Source organism: Elgaria multicarinata, chromosome 2 (assembly GCF_023053635.1).
Source record: "Elgaria multicarinata webbii isolate HBS135686 ecotype San Diego chromosome 2, rElgMul1.1.pri, whole genome shotgun sequence".
Classification (NCBI taxonomy): Eukaryota; Metazoa; Chordata; class Lepidosauria; order Squamata; family Anguidae; genus Elgaria; species Elgaria multicarinata.
In genome coordinates this window covers 56,696,401-56,717,108 of record NC_086172.1, presented here as the reverse complement: position 1 = coordinate 56,717,108, position 20,708 = coordinate 56,696,401, and the positions used below count along the sequence as shown (strand labels likewise).

The window sequence follows — 20,708 nt, the reverse complement described above, 5'->3', positions numbered from 1 at the left end:
CTGCAATTTGACATGCATACTAAGGGGATCCTAAGAGAGTGAATCTCAGAGTTATTTTGGTTTTAAAATGTATTAATTAATTTGAATTTAAATATGCTCATATAGTTGTGCTTTTTATATTGTATTTTGTATTCATGTTTTTAAATTGTTGGTTGTTTTTATGCTTTTCATGGTTTTAATTTTTGTGAACCGCCCAGAGAGCTTCGGCTATTATTATTATTATTATTTATTTATATAGCACCATCAATGTACATGGTGCTGTACAGATTGCACAGTAAATAGCAAGACCCTGCCGCATAGGCTTACAATCTAATACCGCTATTGGGCGGTATAAAAATGTACTAAATAAATAAATAGTTGAAGCCTGCAGTAATATCTTCAGCCACTAGGGGCAGACTTCCCTAACCAGCACACAGTTTTTCACGCCATAATTTGAAACCAGGGGAAATTACTAGGCTGAGTTATTATATCCCTCCTCCCTACCCTGCTGTAGAGCAGCCCCCCCCCCCAATAATGGATAGAGTCTTCTCTCAGGGGCTATAGGGGTGCACCACAGCAGGACCAAGGCCTATAGATCCCAGTGGCATTACTTCAGTCAGATGGGGTGGGCACAATGTTTCCATGACAGCTGTGTGCCTTATAAATGTGCCTTTATTATCAAATTAAATTGGCTTCAAGGTTTCACTCTTCCAACTTGCGCTGAGCCAGGTCCTTTTGCTAGTTTAAAATATTAGAAAGCATGCCATTGGCAAAATCAGTTTCCTGACAATCCTCAATCCAGATCCTGACTAGATGTTTATCTTGTCAAACACGTAGTTCCAACCCACAGCAAATGGGGAGGGGGTACTTATAGGTGACTGTCAGCAACTGGCATGGGCACGTAAACCATACCTGCCAATCCTCCCTTGCAAATATCTCCTGAAGCTGGTTTTCCCTAGGTAGTTTTGCACCGTGTTGTGAATCTCACCTAGGGAAGTTCTCCTTTGCAAATGACTCCACGGCCCTGTTTCAACATTACGTTGGGAACTCTGTACTTCCCTTGCAACATCTGGTTTGTGTGTCTCTCTTCCATTTTGTATAACACTTTAAAATTAGCTATAGGGATTGTTTTAACAGGATCATTATTATCAGTACAATTGCAGGCTGTTAGCATTCAATTGTTACAGTCAAGTGCATCTGTAATATATGATTTTGCATACATTTGTAAAGAACTTATATTTTACTAGATAAAATGAAACACAAATGTCAAATTCGCTGTGAGCCAGGTTTTCAAGGGAAGCAAAAAACTTCACCCTGACTCAGAGCTAGATTTTCATAGCTCCCATCTGTCTCATCTATATACAGCTGCTACAACCTACTAGGAGCCCTTGTAAGAGGGCAAGTAACACTTCAAAGCAAATAAATCCATCAATAACAACCCAATATAAGAAAAGTTCAAAACACCCAAACATCTGATCATTACTCTTGTGCCATGCCCAGACAGCTTTCTAGAAGAGGTGGGTAACAGTGTGTAAATAACTGCACAGCGAGCTACATTAATGGGTGATCCAGTCTTCGGTTTTTGCGGGGAGTTGGTGGATGGAAGTTGAACTGACTGTATCCCAGATCTGTCAAGGCACAAGAGCTAATTTTGTTGGCTTTTTATTAGCAAACTACCAAGCTACCAATGATATTTTGAACTCCCTTCACAACAGCTGATGCACAAACAAATGCAACAAAATCTTTTTGAACTGTATGCTTGGGCATGAACTGAGACACAAAAACCACAAGAAAGTGCCTGACTCAAACGTCCTCTGGAGAGAAATCAGCTCAGAAGCAGCATACAATATATCTTGACATTGTGCTGTTAGTATAAGGCATGAGTAATCAGCACCTCAACCTAAGAATTGTATTTCATAGCAGGCCCCCCAGATGTAAAAACAGATCGTTGTTGTTTGTTGCTTTTCTAGATATGTATTATTCTTGTCGAGAGGCTTTCACAAATAGTACACCTTGTCTGTTTCCTGCTTATGCCTTATTCTTATCTAAATTGTGTCCAGCTCTCTGGAGCAGTGGCAAGATCTGTACAAAAAGGTTCAACTAGAATTACAGGGCATTTCACCCTCTCAATCTGATGCACTCTGAAAATTAAGAAATATTAAATCCAACAAAGAGCCCTAAAACTTTAGATCTGAAAATATCTAACAAGAGCTGAATCATATGCTGTGCTTTGCAAGTCAAAATGTAGATAGGATAAGGTGCAAGGATGACATCATGTTGATGGCACCAATGAAGCAGATCAGAAACAAAGCACTGCACTAATTAAATTGCAGCAAGAAATGTCTTCTGCAAATCAGTTGTGAGCAGAAAGGAGAACATGACAAAACGGGGTTGACAATATTTATTTTTATTTTATTTTAACGTGTGTATACCATTGCTTCTCATGGAAGTGCAAGATGGCTTACAAAAAATATTTTTTACAATTAAAAACATCTTTTCAATTTATAACAGTATATAAACAAACATGAAAACAGCAGCAGAAAAATCACACACCAGTGAAAATAATTTTTAAAAATAGAGACAGATTAAAACAGCAAGTTAAAATTCCATGTTAAATGCCTCCTTAAAAATGAAGAAAATCCAAATCCAAAATTGGACGATACCTTTATTTGGACTAACCAAAATTCCACATGTTCTTGAGTTCCCCAGAACTCTTCATGAGGCAAAAGAGCAGAGGATAGAGAAAAGGAAGGTCATTAATGGGGAAGTGAGACAGGACTTTCTTAGAAGGGAGCTCCCAGAGCCTCACAAATCCCAAGTAAGCTTATCTCTGAGGTTGTTGAAACATACAAGAGGGCTTTGGAAGAGGCTTCCACTGGGTGGACAGGCTAGAATGGGAGACGGTGGTCATTGAGATATCTTTCTTGGTCCTAAATTGGGGCTTTAAAGATCTTGACCACCACTTTTAATTGTACTGGAAAACAAATAGGAAATTGTGTCAACTAGGGCAGAAGTAGGCAAACAGTAGCTCTCCAGATGGTTTGGACTTCAATTCCCAGCATTCCTGTCTATTGGCTATGCTGACAAGGGTTTCTGGGAGTTGAAGTCCAAAAACCTAGAGCTTTACCGGCTGATCTGCAACATGACCTGACAGCGTCCGTGTACAGTGCAAACATGAAATAGTACTACAAAAAAAAAGCTTGACAGACCACGCAGGATGCCTACTAGGAATAGAATACTGATAGGATACTGATAATCTTGCACCAGTTCAGCAGCAGCTTCAGACAGTTGTCCTTATCATTTGAGATTTTTTTTAAAAAGCTTAAATTGATACCAAACATTTCCAAATTACATCCCTATGGAGTTTATTAGGCACTCTAAAACTGCACTTCTAACCAATGTCTCTGCAATGTTGTTGTGCTTAAATTCCAAGAGATTAAAAGATTTCGATTTAAAATTCTATTATTAAGTATGCCCTAAAACTAGGAGAAGTAAAAAGAAATTGCACAAGATTCCTGATCAACATTAGCAATGACCAGGGTGAATGTCAAATGGGTAAAAATTTAAAAGTAATTTAAATCGTAAATTGAGATGGAACATGCATCTAAAATAAACTTTTACATCTGAATTTGTCGTTATTATGCCTCTCAAAACTAGCTAAGATTATATTGACATGTGAAAATACACTTTTTCTTCATCACATAGTATTTTATCAAGTCTAAACTTCTAAGGAAAGAAAAGTACATTAGAAGTGAGGGGGAAGAATTGGGGAAAATTCATTCCACTTCACGTCTTGAAAGCTCTAATTAAAATTCAATATTGCACTTTACATATGGGTTCTTATATGAAACTCCTGTCATGGCTAAGGCTTAAGGTTAACCAGGTTAATAGAGTCCAATAAAACAGCTCTATTGAATTATACCAAGCCACTGTAATACACCAGACTGCAATCTGCTTCTCCTTTATTCCTGACCACTGCACTAAGATTTAAGCCAACAATGTGTGGTTAGCATCCAAGAACTATTTATGTGTAGGATAGAAACTTCCAAACGCCACCCCTCTTCCCTTGAAGAAAGTGCATATATTTACACCTCAAATATTTCCCTCCAGTCTGCTATTCCCATTGTCACAGTGTTATGTGCTAACAGATCTGTGCACACTTGCCAAGTATCACTCAGTCGAAACAGAGACACTCCCCTCAATATGGATTCATTTTAAGAGGGTTTTTTTTATTTCATTTAGCATCAGCCTCCTATCCACGAAGGGTTTTATGAACATCTTTAGACCCAAAAAGCTTTCTAAATTTCATTTTAAGCCATTCTTGTTTGTGTTACAAAATTATCTCACTCCACACTTACATAAATGCATGTTCTACTTTATAGTTATTAAATAAGCCTTAATATTGTGTGTGCTTGCAGTATAATTGCTGTATGCCTTAACCATGGCTCAGGCCTAGCTGATTTATGCCTAGTTCCTCAAACACATCATATAACTTTCCTGAGTACCAACAGTAGACTTCTCCTACATCAAACCTCTCTCTTCTCCTTTCTCAATGGCTAATCTTCACATTACTACAGATATTACTACTTGTGTCAAAGAAAAAAAGGAAAATAGTGAGGGTATTTGCTCCCGATATACAGTTTGGGACCAAAACATAAGCTCATGGTCTGCAACACATGGGTTAACAATGCAATCCAATACATGCCTACTCAGAAGAAAGCCACCTATGTGTTCAATGGAACTCACTCCCAATGAGGTACTACAGTCTAAGACATCTCCACATCAGAAAACAGGAGAATCAATTCGTTCTATGCACTTCTTGTTTCCCAAAGATTTTCTCTTTACCTTTTAGTAAATCCATCTACCTTACACAATCACTGGAATTCACAGTACAACTCATCTTGGATAATTGTCAGACTTCCTTCAATTTTCTTTAAAAGAAGCATTATGAATGTACATATAGCCTTATTCACACTACATATCCCAGGAGTGAGGGGAATAGATAGACCCCACTAGCTTCACTCCCTACTCAACTGGTACAGCTTTACAGGAATGTAAGGATGGAACTAGTGGTCACAATTCCACTCCTGACCACACATACTAGATATGTTGCATGAACAGAGCTTACTGATTAATCTCCTTTGGGGTCATCAACCTCTGTTAATTCTGCTTCTGAAGGCCACTACTTCTTCTACGGCAATTTTGCATATTTATCTTGTATAATATTAAATTCCAGATCCAGTTCTGAAGGCCAACCCAATAGTCTATATATTTATTTTTTTGTATGCCAGTCCCAAATTTGTATAGGGGTCTTAAAAAAAAGTAACACAGGAGGCAGCATTGTAAACTCTGAATCAGGACAACTCAACTGAGAACTTGCATCTGATGTTCGTTGAAGGCAACACAAGACTGTATCAGCATACTCTAAGCTTGCAAGTCAAATTACACATGTACTGACCCACCTCACAATTCACCTTCAGCAGCTTTATGTTGATAAAACACAGGCTGAGTTGCATAAGTGAGGCAATCACATGGCTGTTTCAGCATATGCAGAATGCTGAACAGATCCACACATGTTTTTATTGTATGAATCAGTTCTTGATGAAATGGAAGCTTTTAGAATTGCACTAAGTTCCACCACTTTGAGCTGCTCTAGAGCAGCTTGGGTCCCCATTACCATAGCTCAAGATACCAACTGTTACCCAGAGGACCTCCTCTTCTGCTGCTCCCAGACTGTGCAATGGCCTGCCGGAGGAGACTCGTCAACTTAACAGTCTATCAGCATTTAAGAAAGCTATTAAGACTGATCTCTTCCAGCAGGCTATCCAGTGTAATTTTAGGATGTTTTAAAATGATTTTAGGATGTTTTAAAATGATTTTAGGATGTTTTAACAATGTATATTATGTTTTAATTCAGTTTTATGTATTTTATATTTACTGTTGTTCCCCACCTCAATCAGAATGGAGAGGCGGGTAAGAATAATAATAATAATAATAATAATAATTATTATTATTATTATTATCTGAGGAACCACAACAGGGAATAAGGAGCAGTATCCAATGCAACACGAGCGCTAATGTAAATCATGCGGCGCTAACATAAGATCCCAATAGAGTTAGCAGGTGTGATGGGATTCCCTGAAAAACCCACCGTGCTACTGTAGCTAACGCTACTGGTGTTGCACTTGAGGTCCATTACACTAGTGCAATGTAATTTATGCTTGTGTTGCATTAGATACTGCCCAAGGTATGAATCCCCTCAACTTAGAAAGGTGCAACTGGCACAAAATTATCCTCTAATGTGCCCTGAGAGGCCCTGACCTAAGGCAGATGGAGACAGCAGTACTTCATTTATACCACATTGACAACAAGTAGGAAGCTGCCTTGTACGAGGTCAGACTATATGTCTATCAAACCCAGTATTGTCTAGTCCAAACTGCTCTCCAGAGAACTTTCCCATCACCTACTAACTGATGATGGATCTCCTAACTGGAGATTGCTAGGAATGAACCTAGGATCTTCTGCATACAAAGCAGGTGCTCTACCCCTGAGCAACCACCCCTCCCCCAAAAGACCCATCACCACCTCCTCTTGCCTATTTACCCAGGGAGAAGGAACGAGGGAAAGACCAGATTTCTTTCTGTTCTTAAAGCTCTTCCCTTCCTCAGCACTTTTCTTTCTAAAACGAGCGATTGAAAGCAGCCAAGCCTGCCAGGAAGCCATGCCCTCTGACCTGGAAGCCTTTTCAATAAATCCCGGGTGTGGTGGGTTGATATTGAACAGTGAAAGAAAGGCACTCTGTACATGCTCCAGGGTATTCTATTATCACGTCGTCTGCACCAGACCTTAGCCCTAGCAACAGTTTTACGGTTCACATCCAAGTCCAGATAAGTATAGGGCGTTATAACGAAGGAAAGCCCGTAGAGGGAGGGAAGACTTCAGAGCACTAACAGCGGCCAGAAGCTGCTGGGGGAAAGGGTGGCGGCGACCGCCGCGCTTGGCGACACGGCAGCCTCCAGGAAGGAGCTGCGTTTCCCCGCAAGGCGCGCGCGCGCGCGCACTCCTAGACGGACACACAGAAAGGCGCAGCCGGCGGCCGCCTCTTCCCTCTCGCGCGGGGCTAAAAGCGGCCGCGCCAACGACCTGCCCCGCTTCGAGTCCGTCCATTCCTTCCTCGCCGCACCGAAGCGAGCTGCGCTTTGCTAAAGCTTCCACAGCGGGAGCTCTCGTGCCCGTGCCCGTCCCCTTTGGTCCGGCCTGCTGCTGTGGAGAGCTTGGCAGGCGGGCCAGCTAGCTAACTAGGCCCGCTTGTCTTCTCCGCGTCGTCGCCGGCCAGCTCTTCTGACCCGCGGGCGCCCAGTTGGCAAGCGCGCCCTGCGTCCTCCTCGCGCACGGAGCCGCCTTCCCCGCCCGCCCAGCTTGGCTCTTTGCGCGGCCCTGGCTCTTTACCCCACCCAGAGGGGAAACTCACCTCCTCCTTGTTGGTTCCTCTTGGAGGCCGGCAGGAGCGACGCGCTGGCTTCCCGGCTCCTCCCTCTCGCTCTTCGCCCTGACGCGGAAGGGAGAGCCGGGCGTCGCGGCGGCGGCGGCGGCAGCTCCAGCTCCGCTTGTCTCTTTTGCGCGCGCGCTGCAGCTGTTTGGGGCAAACCGCGTTGCAGAACCCTTACGCGCTTGCCCTGCTTTTCTTCTTCACTCTCCCCTCCACCCAAACTACAACAACAAAGAGCCTTCTTATGGCGCCTTAAAAACTAACATGTTTATTCTCACGTATGCTTTGGTAGTCTATAGTCCTCTTCATCAGATGCAACCTCCCCGCCACCCCGGCAAAAAAAAAAAAAAGGTTAGTAAGTAGCCGCCTTTCCACCTATGCTTATTCAGAAGTCAGTTCCGTTGGTTTCAATGGAATTTACTTACAGGTAACTAAGGCCCTTTCTACACCTAAGGATTATCCCAGGAAAATGAAGGGATCGTCCCTGCCTGCTCCCGGGATCCCCTGTGTGTCATTTGCATGCACTGGGATGATCCTGGGACAATCCCTGGAAAAAAGGCAGGTGTAGAAATGGCCTAAGTATGTTTAGTTACTTGGGTAATGTACTAGAAAAGGTAATGTACTAGAAAACCTTCCTCACCTGAAGCCCTCCAGGTGAGGTAGATGTTTTGGAATTCAACTTATGTTGGCACAAGCCAAAGGTCAATAATACTGAGAATTGTAGTCCAAAACATCTGGGGAGCACCAGCTGAAGAAGGCTGGCATAGCATGTTTCAAAACTAAAACAATTTTTATTGATCTCTTCTTTTGGGTTTCTGTTTGCCATTTAGATCTGACTCTTCCCTCTACTCCATGGAGCACAGCCTAAGATTGTACTGTTCTGTTATGAAAGACTAATTTGGAACAACTACAGAATACATACACAATATTTCTCCATGTCAATGAAATGACATGATTGTTGTGGGAAAGGAGACTCGAAACCTACAATCCTTTTGGCTCTGTCATAATCACTAATGCATGCAAATAGGAAGATTGTGTGTTAGGATGTAACTAACTACTCTTTGAACTAGATTAGCAACATCCTCTTACACTTCTTTACGGAACACCCTGCAAAGAACAACCTTCAAAAGTATAACTAACACTGAACGACAGATTCATGCTTCTCTGATGTGTAGCACCTGTTGAACTGTATCCCTTAAAGCCTGACTATATGCATACTTATTTGGAAATTAGTCCCAGGGTAGCATGAAGAAGATTGTAGCTATTATGTTTGAAATATTACTGTAAAGTTATGGATGCAGTAGAACTATAGGAGCAAGCAAGGTACCACTGTTGGCTATGACTCCCCAGTGTATGTCTCTGCAGTATTTATAGGCACCCAACTCTGCTTCAAGCGTTAGTGTTGATAGGAAAAACCAGCATTAACCAGGTGGGCAGAAGGTATATCGCCATAAGTTTTGGACTTCAACTCCCAGAAACTCCTGACAGCAGGGCCAATGGCCAGGAATGCTGGGAGTTGAAGTCCAAAAATCTGGAGATCTACTTTTTGTCCACCACTGCCATAAAACACATATTATTATTATTATTATTATTATTATTAATTTATATAGCACCATCAATGTACATGGTGCTGTACAGAGTAAAACAGTAAATAGCAAGACCCTGCCGCATAGGCTTACAATCTAATAAAATCATAGTAAAACAATAAGGAGGGGAAGAGAATGCAAACAGGTACAGGGTAGGGTAAGCAGGCACAGGGTAGGGAAAAACTAACAGTAGAAAGTAACAGTAGAAGTCTGCACAACATCAAGTTTTAAAAGCTTTAGGAAAAAGAAAAGTTTTTAGTTGAGCTTTAAAAGCTGTGGTTGAACTTGTAGTTCTCAAATGTTCTGGAAGAGCGTTCCAGGCGTAAGGGGCAGCAGACGAAAATGGACGAAGCCGAGCAAGGGAAGTAGAGGCCCTTGGGCAGGCGAGAAACATGGCATCAGAGGAGCGAAGAGCACGAGCGGGGCAATAGTGTGAGATGAGAGAGGAGAGATAGGAAGGAGCTAGACCGTGAAAAGCTTTGAAGGTTAACAGGAGAAGTTTATATTGGATTCTGAAGTGAATTGGAAGCCAATGAAGAGATTTCAGAAGCGGAGTAACATGGTCGGAGCGGCGAGCCAAGAAGATGATCTTTGCGGCAGAGTGGTGAACAGAAACCAACGGACTGATGTGAGAAGAAGGAAGGCCAGAGAGAAGAAGGTTGCAGTAGTCCAACCGTGAAATAACCAGTGCATGAACAAGCGTCTTGGCAGAAGAGACAGACAAAAATGATCGAATCCTGGCAATATTATACAGGAACAATCGACAAGATTTAGCTACTGCCTCAATATGAGGAATAAAGGAGAGCGAGGAGTCGAAGATAAAGCCAAGGCTACGAGCTTCCTTGACCGGAGTAAGCGTAACATCATTGACAGTAAGAGAGAATGAGAGATGAGGAGAAGGTTTAGGAGGAAAAACAAGCAATTCAGTCTTTGCCATGTTAAGCTTCAAGCGACGATGAAGCAGCCAAGCTGAGATATCTGAAAGACATGCCGAGATACGATCGTGAACATCAGGAGAAAGTTCCGGAGATGACAGATATAGTTGTGTATTATCGGCGTACAGATGATATTGGAGGCCATGAGATTGAATAAGCTTGCCCAAGGGCAACATGTATAAGGAAAACAACAACGGGCCAAGCACCGAGCCTTGCGGAACCCCTACTGAAAGGGGAAAGGAGGAAGACGAGCTGCCATTAGCCAACACGTTGAAAGAGCGACCCGCTAGATAGGAGGCAAACCAGTTATAGACAGAGCCACAAAATCCAAGGTCATGAAGGGAATCTAAGAGAAGATCATGATCAACCGTGTCAAAGGCTGCAGTTAGATCAAGGAGAATAAGAACGGAATAATGGCCTTTAGACTTGGCAGTAAGGAGATCATTGGTGATCTTAGTAAGGGCTGTTTCGGTGGAATGCAGAGGACGGAATCCAGATTGAAATGGATCCAAAGCAGAGTTACTAGAAAGAAAGTCAAGACAGCGAGAGTAGACCGCACGCTCCAGGATCTTTGAAACAAACGGCAACAAAGAGACAGGTCGGTAGTTAGATAGAGATAGCCTATCAAGAGTAGGTTTCTTGAGAATGGGAGAGACTGTAGCATGTTTAAAAGCAGAAGGAAATGAACCAGAGGACAGAGAAAGATTAATAATATGTAGCAAGGAAGGGAGGATAGCAGGAATAAGATTAATAAAGACGCGAGAAGGAATCGGATCACGAGAACAAGTGGAAGACTTCGAAGAGCGCAGTATTGTAGACAGTTCATCCACAGAGACCGAAGGAAACGCAGAGAAATTTGCAGGAGGAGCTGACAGATGAGGAACAGGAACTGGAAGAGGAGCAGAGCTGGCCAGATCAGAGCGGATAGTTTGGATTTTAGCATTGAAAAAAGAGGCAAAGTTATTAGCAGACAGAGAGGCGGGGAGAGATGGCGGATTAGGCTTCAGAAGAGAATTGAAGGACGCAAAGAGCCGCTGAGGATGCCTAGCATTTGATTGGATCAGCGTTGAGTAGTACTGCTGTTTGGCCAGTGAGATGGCAGAAGAGAAAGAGGAGAGTACAAATTTGTAATGGACAAAGTCTGCCCGGTCCCTGGTCTTACGCCAAAGGCGTTCAGCTGCCCGGGAACAAGAGCGAAGGTAGCGGAGGGAAGAGGTGAGCCACGGTTGGGGTTGAGAAGGGCGAACTATCCGAGTTGTAGATGGAGCAAGATTATCAAGAGTTGAAGATAAGGAGGAATTAAAGAAGGAGACAGCTGAGTCCAAGGAGACAGCCGAACAGACAGAAGGAAGGGAGGAGGCTAGAGACTGGGAAAAAGCCTCATAATTGATAGATTGCAAGTCACGACAAGAGCGAGAAGCGGGACGTGAAGGAGGAGGATTATGAGTAATATTGAAAGAAACTAGGTGATGATCTGACAGCGGAAAGTGAGCAGTAGAAAAGTCCAACACAGAGCAATTCCGAGTGACTTTTGTGTAAAATTTTAGCTCTTCAAAATAGAGCTCTGTAGGAAAGTCACCCCAGCTAGTGAAGACCCTTCATATTCTAAGATGGATGGATGCAATGCAATCCTATGCATGTTTACTCAGAAATAAATCCCACTATATTTAGTGGGCCTCATACATCAGGATGGATCAGATTGCCACCACTGGAAACCTTTTGGAGATACGGTTTCTCTCATCAGTGGTCCATTGTGGTCTGCCTCTGCCAAACTGTTCCTATCATGCAATTATTGAAACAACATTATGGTCAGAAGCTCCTAGTAATCCTCTAACTTGGATTCTCAGATTTTCTACCTGCAGGGTCCACTCAAAATAACTGAGAAATCAGTGAGGCCCAACAGCCACAAAATTATTGAAGCCCCCCAGAAGGGGCAGAACTAGCCATATATGGTAGCAGATGGAAGTGGTGTTCGACATAATTGGCTGATAATTATGGATTTTATTTTCTATTGAAATCTGATCCATTTTTGAAAATGGCTAAATTCTTTGCCATTGTGAATTCCTTCTGGCAGGGAGTCCCATAGGTCAACTTTCCTCTTATTAAGTACAGGCCTACGCTCTGGAGAGGTATCATGACTCAGCCTTTGGGCCCATGAGCATTTTATTTATTTATTTATTATTGCATTTATATCCTGCCTTTTTTCCTCCAAGGAACCCAAGGCGGCATACATAAGCCTCTCCATTTTATCCTCACAACAACAACCCTAGGAGGTAGGTTGGGCTAAGAGTCTGTAACTGGCCCAAAATCACCCAGTGGTTTTCTATGGCTGAGTGGGGACTAGAACCCAGGATCTCCTGACTCCCAGTCCAACACTTTAGCCACTACGCCACACTGACTGTCTACACCACATGAGCATGAAGTTGGACACCCCTACTCTAAACGTAGAAGAATTTTTATTTTATGTTTTTCCTCCTCCCTACATGCCTTTTCAAATCATTTTGTTTACTCATGTCCTGTTTTTTTCTTCTGTTCTTCTTTCACACTAAACTTCTACTCCATTCCCCATAAACTGCCACTTCGTTTGTTCTTCCTGTGCTTTTACATTTATTTTCTGCTGTAACAGCTTCTCATACCCTTCCTCTCTATTCCCACTTTATTATTATTAAAAATATTAATCTTTTATCCATCTAATTTAGTTCAAAGATCCCTCTGGCCTTTTTCTCTCAAGAAGAAAACCCTTCCCTCCTCTCCTGAATGTCTCCTTTGCCCAGCCGCCTTAACTCATTTCCAAAAGCAGCAAGAAAATGACTTGGCTCCGCCCTAAATTATTCTACTGTAATGATGAAATATTGGAGTAATGAAGAGTGGATTTTTGTATGGAAGGACTGTAAGCTCCATTCAGTTCTGGCAATCAGAATAATTTCCTAGGATCGGAATTCTTTCATTATAGATGCATATATTTTGCACTAGACTCCAGGTGGTGAATCTGAGGGGTTTAGTAAAAAAAAAGAAGAAGAAAAAAGAAATAGATCCTGCAAGCCTAATATGTTCCCATCTCTGGTCCAAGCAAAATGTATGAAATGCTGCCTATAAGTGCACAACTCCTTGAAACGGAGATAAGTGGTCAAATTAGCTCCACTATGCCCCGTCATTAAGTTCTGCCTGCTAAAACAGCAAAAATGCTACCTTATGAGTTGGGTTTATGATTCATATATCTATTTTCAAAGTCAAACCCAGCATTGAATAATAGGGAACTTGGCATAGTCATGCAGAGATTAATGGAGTATCAAATTAAATCATGGAACATATAGATTAGTGTGGCAAAAAGGATTTGCCTGTTTAAACACCCCATGCATTGAGCAGGGGTTGGACTCAATGGCCTTATAGGCCCCTTCCAACTCTACTATTCTATGATTCTATGAAACACCACACTCCCAATAAACCTGACAAGGAGGAGGGGAAACTGAAGTAAATGCAGACTGCAGATATTAAAACCCTAGTGGCTATTATCTGTAGCTTTTGTAGATTAGAATAAGACAGCCCTAACCACTGGTTCAGCTTCTGCAGTGCTATAGATTGTATATGAACATTCCAGCTGTTCAGAAGTTGAAAGAAACTTAGTGCGCTACATACAGTGGGAAATGGTATTGTTTGTAGGAAATAGTATAAGAAGCGGGCTGCAGGGAAAATAATTTGTGAATTGCCTTGTGACTGAATGGGGTTGCTCATCTGAGTTTTATACCTGCACCCGTTCCAAATCAGCAATAGTGCGATATCCTGGCCACACTTTAAAGGCTATGGGAATAGGAGAGGGGTAGCCTGTTTAGTGGAAAGGTGAAACACGCATCCTACCCCCCACCCACCCAAATTTAAGTTTGCAAAACAGCAGGGCAAGAAGAAGAAGCCTTGCTGAGACTGGCCACTTTAAAAGGCTTTGTCAATACTATTGAGTGTAGAGTAAGAGATCGCTCAGCCTCTAAGGAATACAAATCAATAATCGAGAGCAACAACAAAAATCAGAAAAGTAAACAAAAGCTATAATCCTAGACATGCTTACCTGGGAGTAAGCCGCATTGAAAACTATGGGAATTACTTCTGAGTTGGCATGTATAGGATTGCACTATAATGAAGCTGGCATAGTTAGGGAAGTTTATTGGTACTAGTGATGTTGTAGGTACTACCTTCTTTGTGCTCATGGTATTCAGCCAAATATATTCTCCAAGGCAATTGTAAGATGCGGGGGGTGGGGATGCAACAGTTTGAGTGCTTGGACAATGTGGATCTGCTTAGATGTGTCATCTCACCCAGTAGCAAGACTATCTTCATAGCTGTTATATGCTGCCCTTGCAAGGGAATGCTTTTTACCAGCCCTCAAACTGCTAACAGCAGTTGCTAATAAAAAGTATCCTTGTAACTAGCAGGCCCACCTCTTTCATAGTCTAAAGTTTGAGGATATGGCCATGAAAATATCACAGGGATTATTGGCTGGGACATTAGTGTGAGGGGCCAGAAGTCCCTTTGCGGCAACAATCTGGTGTTGCTGAAACGTTCCCTTTTTTGAATCTGCTCCTGATCCCTCCAGCAGCCAAACACACATAGGCCACAGTTAGACCTAAGGTTTATCCTGGGATCATCCAGGGTTTGCCCCTGCCTGAGCACTGGATCCCCTGTGTGTCACCTAGATGAACAGGTTTGACCCCTGGATGATCCAGGGATAAACCTTAGGTCTAGCTATGGCCATAGTTGATGTTTCCTACCTGAATCTGATGAAGTGAGCTCTGTCACATGAAAGTTTATGCTACACCAGAATCAATGTGTTTGTCTTTATGGTGTCACCGGATCCTTTGTTATTTGCAATAATCTCATGATGGAGTAATGCTCATGAGACCTGCAATTTTGTATGACAGAAGTAGAATATTTGCCTTGGAATCTCGGTCTTGCTCTTTCTGCCATACAAGACTCCTGGGGGAATTGCTGTTTCCACGAGGCCTCTCTTAATTCAAGGATATTTTTTTAATTATTATATGCATGTATTAGTGTGGCATCATCAAGAAACAAAATAATTCTTAAAACTAGTTTAAACTATTACCCTCCTGCACACTTTGGTTTGGGGAAGAAGCTTATTTTAAAAAATATATTTCTCATACTCATGTGCTTCTATGCTTCGTGCTATAATCTAGAAGTGGAAGTGCCAAAATATCACAAGACTGGGAGTTCCTGCATATTTTTAAGTAGAAGCAGGAAGTATTCAATAATCGTATGAGAATAATAATTTGCATTCACTGTATAGCCCTTGGCAACTGTTCATCCCCAAACTGATAAGCTTTTTCTATACTATTTACCCCACTGGAAAATCGCACATTAGACACAATCCAGAGAAATCTTAGCATACTTTTACCCAGTTAAAATAAAGGGTGGACTGATGCGTATAGCTGTGGTTTTCGTGTCTCTAATTTGACCGGATTGGGCCAACTGACTAAAATTTTCTGTATGCATGAGACTATTCTGACCATTATTCCTCAGAGTGCCCTGTGAGTTAACCAAATAAATATCTTTTTGCAAAGCTTACTAATGGCAAAGTGGTACAAGACAAGTAAAATCTCAATGAAATGAATATTTCTTTTAAATTGTCTTCAGCTTTGTTTTTCCTTTGCTTTTCTTTATTTGTTTTTATCAGAAATGTTTGTTAATTTTTAATTCTTCATTTGAGGCACCTTCTGCCTTATATTCAGAGAGGCCTAATAGCTACAGCTCCCATGAAAATTCAACTTTGCGTATTCAAGTGAGAACAGTTTGTGGCCATAAGCTTCTCTTGGGGTCCTGTGGATACAATACCATTTTCTAATTGGCCATCAGGCTGTGGACAGATATTGTAACAGTTTCTTTAGAATATTTTTCTACTTCTGTTAATTTGCATACCAATGAAATAAAAAAGGCACTTCCTGCCAGTAATTAGTTGGACCCTGGATTCAAAGAAAGCAAAAGGCTACAGCATTATGGCAGAGGGATGGTACCAAGGAAGCTGCAGAAAGGAATCACTCCTCTTGCACTCAGAAAGTGCTTTTGATTTAGAGTTTTAGGTTGGCAACATTTTACCACTGTGTGACAGGGATTAACTATTTTCCTGGTCTAATAAGTTTCCCTCTAATGAGTGCTTTCATTACTTTTCTCATCTCAAAGCACCGGATCTGTCCTAGATCCAGCCATGCTGCTCTAAGGTGGGTATTCTCCCCTAAGTGAGACAGAGTAAAGTAGAGGAATTCAGTTATTTATTTGCCTAATGCAGCATGTTGAGCATTTCAACCATAACAAGGCACCCAGGACTTGAAGCTTCAGTCTCTTAGAGATGTATAATATGATGGGCCACATCATCAAACCCCCTTCAGGTTGGTTCTGAATGTCCCTCACTGTTAGTTTCTCCTCATTTTTTTTTCTGTTTTCCCTACTTGCTATTCCTGTTTTTATTGGCTGATCAGCTTTGATATCATACTACATCGGCAGGGGAATCATGGTCCCTCTGTCTACGCTTGGCTTAGCTGCACTGATGTCCACAAGTTAGCCTCAGATAGGGAACTGGTTAACATGTAACACAAGCTAATGAGTTGTTGAACCCATGAATTTGTGTCACCTTGCAGATGTAGGTCAGTAACAGTGTTGGAGTATTTCGCCAGAAAGGGATAGATAATACTTGACACTTATAGGAAAACAAAAAGTTCTGTAGTATCTGGTTTGTAATAAGCTATGGATCTTTTTAGTATGGATCAGGTTGAAATTTCTATCTAGAGCAGCAAAAAGAAGGAACTTGTCCCGAAATACAAACATAATTTTATAAAATATATAAATTCCAGTTCCAAGTAGTTAGTTAAAGTTGTTCATGTCACCACAGTGTTTCAACAGCAGTATGTGAAAGTTCTTTGGAAGAGATGGAATATGAAAAATAATAACGAAGTTTCCAAATTAACTGTAGATCTGCTCTACCTGACCAATGCAATTTATGGAGATTGTGCCGAAGTCTCCATAAATAGTGGCTATGTTCCCAAAAACATACGCTGTCACAGGAATGGATGCTATAAATAGATGTCTCTCATTGGATAAAGTTTGTATCTGGGAGTGGAGTTTAGAAAACTAAGGCTAAACTCTGGTAGTCTCCATTTCTCAGAAAAGTTAGTGATAGTCCCCAATAATGAGATGCTAGGGGGATCTACACTACTGCTTTAAAGCACTTTATAACAGTTTTGACAACTGTTGGGGCCCAGGACACACTGCATATACCGGTTTCAAAACATTTTCAAAGCGCTTTAAAGCTTTGATGGTGCTATATAAATAATAATAATAATAATAATAATAATAATAATAAGTAGTGTAGATCCCCCCCTAGTTGACCCTGAGATCCTTGCAATATAGGGCTGGGTACAAATGTCTTAATAAATAAATAGAACATAAGGGCACTTCTTATATTCTGAAGAGTGGTGAAATCCAGGAAGAATAACTTCTTCCTTAAAAAATTAGGAACATCCAGTAACCCTAAAGGAGAACAGCATAGTCCTTCACCTCAAGATGTTAAGGCCGTGTTCAGATAGACATACAGTCTAGTTGGTCAACTATCTTGTCACAGATAATCACAGTACTGGATGTTTTGAGAGACAAATATACAAGACAAAAAGCAATTCTGGAATTGCTTTTTATCTTGTGTGTGTGTGTGTGTGTGTGTGTGAGAGAGAGAGAGAGAGAGAGAGAGAGAGAGAGAGGTGTGGAGACCTTGAGAATAAAGATACATTTAAGGATAGCCTTTATAATGCATCATGCTATTGTGTGCTATAGGTCAATGAATGTGCACTCTATTAAAATGTTTTTGTTATTGCTTGAAACCTAGTTCCAGTTTTACTCCTTGTATTTTGGGAAAGATTAAATAACGCTATTCAGTTTTCCGTTTCCACACAATTTGTGCTATAATATATCTGTCAGTTATTTGCTTTCTGAACCAAAAGGTCTTGCAGAAGTTTTTAAAATAAATGTTCAAACCTTTTAATCACTTGTGCTGCCCTCTTTGTTAATGCTCTCAGGGCTAATTGAAGCATTATGCATAGAGACCACTAAGGGGGGAAATTTGCGTTATCACGGCACTTCAACCCCACTTGTATTGTTTAAAAAATTACAATCTTACACTATGCAGAAATATCTCTGGCAGTGTGGTACTGCTGTGTAGGCATTCATAGGATCATAAGAAACTGCCTGGAATGGAGTCAAAGCAATGGTCCATCTAGCTCAGTATTATTAACACTAACTTAAGATTCTTTGATAGCCCTAATTGAATATTCCAGGAATTGAACTTGCATGCAAACCAGGACATATTGACCTGAGCAGGATCTACACTACTGCTTATAATGGTTTATAATGGTTTTGACAACTATTCAAGCCCAGGACACATTACAAATACAGTTTTCAAAAAGTTTTTGAAGTGTTACATCCTGCTTAGTGTAGATCGGGCAACTGCAGCAAATTGTTGGTTCCACAGCCATTTTGAATATTCAACAGGGGGTGCTACGTAACACCCCCTACGTAACACCCCGATCAGTGGGTGCTACATAACGTCTGAACCCAGTCACTGCAGATTAATTATGGGTTAAACAATCCACAGTTAACCTGCAATTAGTACTTTGGTTGACTGTGAGTTGTTTAACTTATGATTAAGCTGCACTATCTGGGTTCGGACATCATGTAGCAACTCCCAATCAGCCCGATCAAGGGTTGAATATTCAAAAAGTCTGCAGAACCCATGATTTGCCACCATGATGTGTGAACAACCCCTCTGCATGCAAAGCATGTGCTTTACCATGTGCTCTTACAGTTCCTCCCTTTTGCACTGCACATGCCTGGGGCAATATATACAATGTGGAGCTTTTAAATGTTACACCCATTCTGTGGAGCACCACAAAGCAGAAAGGCTTTGGGACATCTTCACATGATGGCTGTAACATTTTAATTGGGCCTTAGTTCTGTTCTTTCAGTGGTGCACAATTTAATGCGTAGCACACCATGACCATACATTGAAGAATTACAGTATGTGCTTTGTTACCTTCAATTAGAGCTTCAAGTTTTAATTTCTTTAACTGGCTGATTAATCAACTAAAGCTTTAGTCACAGATTTAAGTCTGCACCATGATTAATCGGTGGGGCTGAGACTGAAAGGCACACTATCATATAGGCCGTGCAGATGGGACTGCAAGCTTCCTTCACCTTGTGTTAGATTTGATGAATACGTAAAGATGGGCTTCCACTTTGCATCAAGAGATAACAGAAAGTGCTCGGTGGGGCTTTTGTCTAAGTAGGCATGTATAGGAGTACAGCGTACATCAGTTGAGCTAGAAGATAATATTTAATTGTAATTGATATTCTGCTAGGATCAATGAAAATGATTTATTGTGCAAGCAGTTGGGGAAGCTTCCTTGGGCAGTATCCAACTGTGTCATTCTGTTAGCGCAAATGAAATTGCACTCGCAGAAACTAGGTTCTGAGCTATGTGCAAGAGAAGAATCCAACTAAAGTTACAGTTGCAAAAGCACAGTTGCACATGTAGTGGTGTATATTATGCTTGTGCAATACCTTCCTCAACTGCTTGCACAGTTGGCCGTGTAAGCGTAATGGGCAAGCACTTGTGCAACAGAAAGATTTACTGGAGCTCCCTTAGCACGATTTGAGTTGTGGAAGGAATGACACTGTTGGATACTGCCCCTTCCCCTTCCCCCTCCCCCCCCCCCACCTCCCACCAGGCCCTGAAACTATGCCAGGCCTGGAGCTAGTATAGTTAATTCCTTCCCATTGTGTTCAAATGGAGGGAGAAATAAAAAGAAGAAAACAAACTCCCAAAACAGAGACATTGCCCCTTCCAGCTTTTGCCCTGACCACAGCAAGTCCAACAGGACTTTGGATGTGGTGGATGCTCCACCATGAAATTATACCACCACCACTGACATAGAATGACACTGCCAATCTGTATAAATTTCTACAGGAGAAAATAAAAACAATAGTTCTAAAGAAAAAGTATACTTTGTGAATGATGTGCATTTTATTACAAGAGGGATTCTCCTTTCTCCTACACAAGACAGACTGGCCCTTCTAAGGTGGCACTTGCATTCTGCATTATTATTTTTAAAAAATTGTATTAAAAATATACTGCATGATCGACTGGGAGCAACTTTTTAGACAATCAAAATGCATAATAAATACTTGAAACAATTAAGATATATACCAGCCTTCTTCCTTTTTAGATACCAAGGTTTTGTTGTTGTTTATTCGTTCAGTCGTTTCCGACTCTTCGTGACTTCATGGACCAGCCCACGCCAGAGCTTTCTGTCGGCCATTGCCACCCCTAGCTCCCCCAAGGTCAAGTCTGTCACCTCCAGAATATCATCCATCCATCTTGCCCTTGGTCGGCCCCTCTTCCTTTTGCCTTCCACTTTCCCTAGCATCAGCCTCTTCTCCAGGGTATCCTGTGTTCTCATTATGTGGCCAAAGTACTTCAGTTTTGCCTTTAATACCATTCCCTCAAGTGAGCAGTCTGGCTTTATTTCCTGGAGTATGGACTGGTTTGATCTTCTTGCAGTCCATGGCACTCTCAGAATTTTCCTCCAACACCACAGTTCAAAAGCATCTATCTTCCTTCGCTCAGCTTTCCTTATGGTCCAGCTCTCGCAGCCATAGGTTACTACGGGGAAT

At 41.5% G+C, this 20,708-nt stretch overlaps 1 protein-coding gene across 1 annotated transcript in view; it reads right to left on the bottom strand.

Moving 5' to 3' along the window:
* GTDC1 (glycosyltransferase like domain containing 1) overlaps positions 1-7,519 on the bottom strand; it is a 240,768-nt gene extending 233,249 nt beyond the window's left edge. The window contains exon 1 of the mRNA XM_063116581.1: positions 7,451-7,519. The gene's annotated coding sequence lies outside the window, so the exon portion shown is untranslated. The remainder of the gene's footprint in view (positions 1-7,450) is intronic.
* Positions 7,520-20,708: the final 13,189 nt, after the last annotated feature.